Source organism: Aethalodelphis obliquidens, unplaced genomic scaffold (genome assembly GCF_003676395.1).
Source record: "Aethalodelphis obliquidens isolate GAN/ISIS:26980383/991018 unplaced genomic scaffold, ASM367639v1 scaffold1, whole genome shotgun sequence".
NCBI classification, from domain to species: domain Eukaryota; kingdom Metazoa; phylum Chordata; class Mammalia; order Artiodactyla; family Delphinidae; genus Aethalodelphis; species Aethalodelphis obliquidens.
Window position 1 is genome coordinate 14,372,234 of NW_020837945.1, and position 6,000 is coordinate 14,378,233.

Genomic DNA, 6,000 nt, shown 5'->3' on the forward strand with positions numbered 1-6,000 from the left:
TTTGTGCATTTTTCAAAGTCAGTTCCTTTTCTGTAATTTCTTTCAAAAATATAAAATATTTTCCCTTTGTCACCCCTGTTCTCCATTTTATCTTTTCTGTTGTATAATATAATAGCTGAGTGCTAATTTCCAGCGGGCTAATTATATCAGATAAACTTGCACTGAAATAAACACAGAAATTCTTTAGGATGAAGGAAAATAATCTTAAAAGGAAACATTAAGTTTCAAGAAAGAATAGAATATTTGCTAGTTGGATTCTCCAGGAAGCAGGCACTGAGACAGGAATGGAAGAACAAAAAGTTTGTAAGAGAGTAACACTTGTGAAAGAAAAAAAGCCATTCTACCACCTTGTTCAGTCATTGACAAGGGGCTGCCATGAGAAAAACCTGACCTTGGCTTGAAATCCGAGGCAGATTCCAAGGAAGCCAACAGAGAAAGGCTGTCAGCTAACCTCACTTGTCACATCTGGATAGCTATTCCTTTTTTGAAGTGATGTGATGTGAGTTCCAGTGCAGATCTGTACCTGTCACAGTCCACCATTTTCACCTTGAGGGTCAACTTATCAGGAGAGAGATTCTCCGTAGCTCTGGTTGGCCTCTTCCTGAGGGGAAATGTTCAAGTGTGACTGGGTGGGATGAAACGCACTCTGTCACTGCATTTGATCTTGGAGCTGAGATGGGTACTCATTATTTCCCTCCTTCACAATCCATTAGAAATTTGCTTCACCCTCAGCTACCACTTCTTTTGGTCTCAGTGGATTTCTTGGTGGTATTACCTATGCCCTTTTCTAAGAAGTATGAACACTGATAACCATACCCTTTTCTTGCTATAGTTACTGCATATTACAAATCACATCAATTGGGTGGGAATTTTCAAGGGCCATCCAAGTAGATCGACTGAGCTCCACACATACTCCCTCTTACCCTCACTGTGTAACAGTAACCCTACTATTTTCTACTAAACAGGATCATCTACCCTTGGATTAGATGGTAACTCTTTTTTTTTTTTGCTTGCTGGTACCTGAAACAAGGAACTCGAAGTGCTCAGCCAGCAGTCATAATTGTAGTTCAATGAGACCCTTGGTATGTCCGTTGGGAACAGGTCTTCTACCCTTGGAAATTCCAGTTGCAGAAATAGGAAGCACAAAGTTCTTAAACAGGTCATTGGGGATGACAGTAAGTGGATATTTGGGACCCAATCTTTTAGGACATTGCTTCCATGCTCCAAGCAAACTTCAGCTTTGCTGTCAGTGGGGCTATTTAATGCACTATCAAGCAGACAGCTTCAGGGTCCTGTGGTTTTTGATATAATTTGTGGATCCCATTTCTTGCTGTCTCTACTATGAAGTGGATTTCCTGATTAGATGCTGCCTTGTGAGGAATTCCATGCTGGTGGATCAAGTTTTTCATCAGCTCCTGAATAATATTGCTGCTGAGATAAGCACAAAAAGCAGAGGCTTACTCTGAATAGGTAGTTATGTGTTTGAGGATGAACCACTTATCCTTTCAGGGCACAAGGGGGCCATGTTAACTTGTAACCAAGTGACCAGTTGGTTTCCTTGAGGAATAGTGCCATACTGGGAGTTTAGCATTAGCCTCCATTGCTGACAGATTGGACATTTGTAGTGGCATTAATTATATCAGATTTGTAAGTGGGAGCTTATGCTGTTGGACCCATTCATAGCCTCTTTGGTCACTTATTCACATGCTCATCTTGCTAGCATGGTGAGGACTTCTGGCAAAGGCAAGCTAGCTCGACTGACAGTCATTTTGTCAACTTGATTTTTTAGTTCCTCTTCCATGATAGATGCATTCTGGTGGGCATTGAGAAGAAATACAAAGATCTTGACACTTTAGACTAACTTGCATATATCCATCCATATGTCTCTATACCAGATTTTATTGTCTGAATATTATATATTCTCCCTTCCAGGTTTTTAACTAGCTGCTCATGTCAATTGCAACTGTCCGGGAATCTAGATGTATCATCAACTGGGACCACTTTTCTCTTTTATACAAAGTGGATAACCAGGTGCTAGACATATGATTCTACACATAGAGAAAGCATATTTTTCTCATCATGGTGTTTAAAGGCATCCATGCAATGAGCCAATCCATCTGCAAGCCTTGCTTGGGCTTTTCCCTTCCTCCTTCAGCTGGTCATTTGAGGCACCAAATGTGACCACACATGTGATCTGAGAAAGAGGTGGTGGTGCAGTGCTGGTCGGTGACATGGGGGTCTGGGCTTCTGCTCATGGAGCCTGCTTTCTTGTTCTGCTAGTGTTCATTCCTCTATGAGCTATTTCTGTCTTACAATGGATTGCTACTGAGTCCACCTGACTTCATGACTTGGAAGTTTCAACAGAACGCAGCTCACGATGGACAGCTACAGATGCATGATCACTTGTCCCACAGTCAAGTTTTGTACCTCTACCAGGTCCAAGTAGTTTCCAAGGATCTGATTATCCAAAGATATGTTAATTTTCAACTACAGATTATAAGACCTTGTTCTACAACTTTATTTGCCTGCATTGTGATTTTCCCACTGAGGTGTGCCGTAAACTTCACATTGCAGTTTTATTGTATTTTTATTTTTTTCAATACCACAGATGCCACCAACACCATATGGTCTGCCAGATTGTTTGACCCAACCAGTAGGGTTGCTTGCATCTGAGACTAGACCTACAGAATCTTTTCCTGCTCCTGGTCTAAAGGAAGCTTTGTATTAGGCCAGAGAGGTACTTCTACTTGGGGAGTATGTTTGTTCCAGAACCCCAAAAAGCCTACCAGATGCTCTGCTACTTTATTTGTAGTAGGGAATTTAAGAGATTTAACTCTTTGTTATATATTTTATATTTTTTATATTATGTTATATATTTAATATGAATATATATATATAAAATAAGGAAATATAATGACATACTATTTTACATAATATTTGACAAAAGTTTTATTTTATAAAGTATTTTAAAATGTTTAAATAAGTAGAAAATAGAATGAAAATGAACAGGCAGAAAGCTATTTTAACAGTATGAATAAGAGAAGATGAATCCTAAGATTAATGTGATCCAAAACTCAAGATATCCAAAACAATGAAGTGAAAGAGACCTATTATACCTCTCTAGCTGATTTTCCATTACTAATCCATACAAACTGTAACTTGATTTTCAATAATTTCCTGAACACAAGTACCGTTGTACCTCTCTGCTTTGATCATTTTATTTCACCTTCTCAGAATTCTCCTTATTCTCCCCCATGTTGCTTGCGTCTTCACTTCTTATATTAGTCCTCATCTATCATATAGATAGATGGTTTTATTTGGTTTTATTGTAAGACTGGGACCTATAGTGAACCCTTAATCTGCTTTGAGTCTTCATTTCCTTCTGTGTAAAATAACTAGTTCATAAAATGTGTGTTTCTCATAATTCTTATAGTGATCTGAAAAATGATGAATAGGAAAATTCTTTGAACCTTGTTCTTTATCTTTGTATAAAGATACTGTCTTTTGGCTATTTTCTTTAGACCTTATCAATAGGTTATCTATACCAGCACTATGCTGTTTTCTGAAATATGTGACCTATAAAATGTCAGAATTGCAACATAAAACATAAAAACAAGGAGTGTGTAAATGTGTGTTGCAATATGAATGAAATAGCGACTTCTGATGGTTTGAAAGCCTTGTTTTTCCAGCCATGTTTAATTTGGATCTTGGATACAATAAGGTGAAACTCTACATCTCATGAACCTAATTAATTCTCACCAAATATAATTGGCTTCCTCTTTACACCTGTGAAGAAATCAATTACATACAAAGATACTCAATGAGATGAAGGGATATGGCTTTTTTGCCACCCAACATTGACTGAATCAAAGAAAGCTCTCTAAACTAATGTACAAAACTTTTCATATAACCTAAAATTTTTCCCCATTCAGTTGTATTTTCCAAATTGCTTGCTTTTCTCCTTCAGTCAGCAAACATCAAGGCCCCATACTCTTTGAAGAAAATGTGCTCTATGCCACTCCTGAGATTATTATTCACGTGAAGTTTATACATGCAATGTAAGGATTTCAGAAAACAGAAGTTTTGAAGAAGAAAATGTTTAAACCCTCAAATAAATTAGTTCAAATCTCTCAATATTAGTTTTTCAAAGTTTGCTTTCAGAGGTATAGTAAACGTTAACTCAAAAACAGCCTCTAAAAAAAGCAAAAGAAAAAAAACCCCGCTTAACTAGTTAAAACTAACAATAAAATTAGTAGCATATTTGCAAGCCAGATTGAATGAGTTTATTAGATTATATTCATTTAGGTTTTTATCCATTTTGTGAATAAAATTCATGAACAATGATCCCATTAATTCATTAACATTAATTCATTGTTTGTTAACATGAATTTCATTAATTGATTTAGTAATATATTTCATTCATTTTACTAATTCCGTTAATTTATTCCATAAAATTAATCATTAAGTTCAGTATATGTGGCAGACAGTTTTTTGGTCAGTATTTTACGAATGGAAAAAAGATGAAGAACAGGTGATATTCCCGAAGATCATGAAGATGATAGAAGCTCTGTATAGAGGCTGGACACATTGCTCACATCTGAATGTTCCACAAGCTGATCAATAGAAGGCAGATCCACAGGTTGGTCTGTAACACAGTGATTGGCAACTCCTAGAGGCAAAGTAGGATGGACGGCAGAACCCGGATCTATGGCTCAACTAAGGGAAGGCGTAGACTTCATAACCCAGGGGTCTGAAGCCATGGGATCCAAAGCCCAGTGTGTAGCAGCTTCTGGATCCATAGCCCAGGGAGCAGCCTCTGCTGGACCGAGAGCCCAGAGACCCAGGAGAAGTTGTCCAGCAAGGACTGTAGAGCATGCAGGTCCTTGGGCGGTAGCAGAATGCCTGGCAGGGACTGGATAGCACACAGGATGTAAAGCACCTGATGGGCTCATAGCAGCCACTCTGGAGAGAGAAGCCCAGATGGCAGGAGCTGGGAGAGCAGCAGTCAGTGCTGTAGACCATGTTGCTGGGGTAGGAAGAGCCACAGGAGGAGCCTGAGTAGCACAGGTGGTCCCCAAGGGAGCGGGAGGAGAAGTTTCCTGAGCAGTGATAGTAGGACATGTTGACAGGAGATGTGAGTTCCAATGAGAAGATTCTGAGGTTTAATGTCACCTCCTGGACTGGGGTGTTTTTATACTTAGCCATGGGTGTGGCATTCTACACAGTCACCTTTCTCATGCTTGTAATCTCTCATCTCTGTATGTGTAATTCAATAATATCTTCTGTAATTGCAGATGAAAAATTCCTTTCATCTCATATTCATGGGTGAATTCACCGTGTTGTTAAAGCACTAAGCTAATGACCTGTTCCAAAGTCAGAAATTCTATGACTACATGTCTTTGATGCCATCTCATCATGACCAGAAAATCCCCTACTCTTCTCGCTGGCCAAGATTCTTTGTTCATTTGACTGTATATTGGCTGGGGGCTGCTTACCTCTAAGGGAAGAGACTAAGATGAAGTAAATTTTTTTTGTCAGTGGAATAAAGGCACCCTATTTGCCACCAATGATTTTCTTTCCCTAACTTTATTTCATTGCCTAAAATTATTTTTATATATTTTATTATAAAATTGCTTCTCAAATTCTTTAGAAAGAGAAAATAGATCAGATAAATTGAATAAGAAATATGGTGGATCACAGAGATAAACCAGAACAAATGTTTAGAGGCAAAAATGACTAAAGAAGTCTACTTTGAAGCAGAAACTCAGGGGATGCCAATATGTGCACATGTGAAATGACTCAGAGTCAAATATTTTAGAGTCAATTGGAGATAAGTAGTGACTTTATGGGGTTTTCTATCTCTGTAGTTTAAATTAAAAAGTTCAATATGAGTATAGTTTATGGCTTTTCATATATATATTGTCCCTTTTGTCATCTATATTTAAAATTTTCTAGAGGTCTCTCTTCTCTAGAACAACTCCCAAGTAATACCTTCTGAAC

The 6,000-nt window shown here is 38.0% G+C and overlaps 1 pseudogene; it reads right to left on the reverse strand.

Annotated features, from left to right (window-relative positions):
- Nucleotides 1–4,617: 4,617 nt before the first annotated feature.
- LOC113613608 (keratin-associated protein 13-1-like) lies at nt 4,618–5,136 on the reverse strand (annotated as a pseudogene).
- Nucleotides 5,137–6,000: the final 864 nt, after the last annotated feature.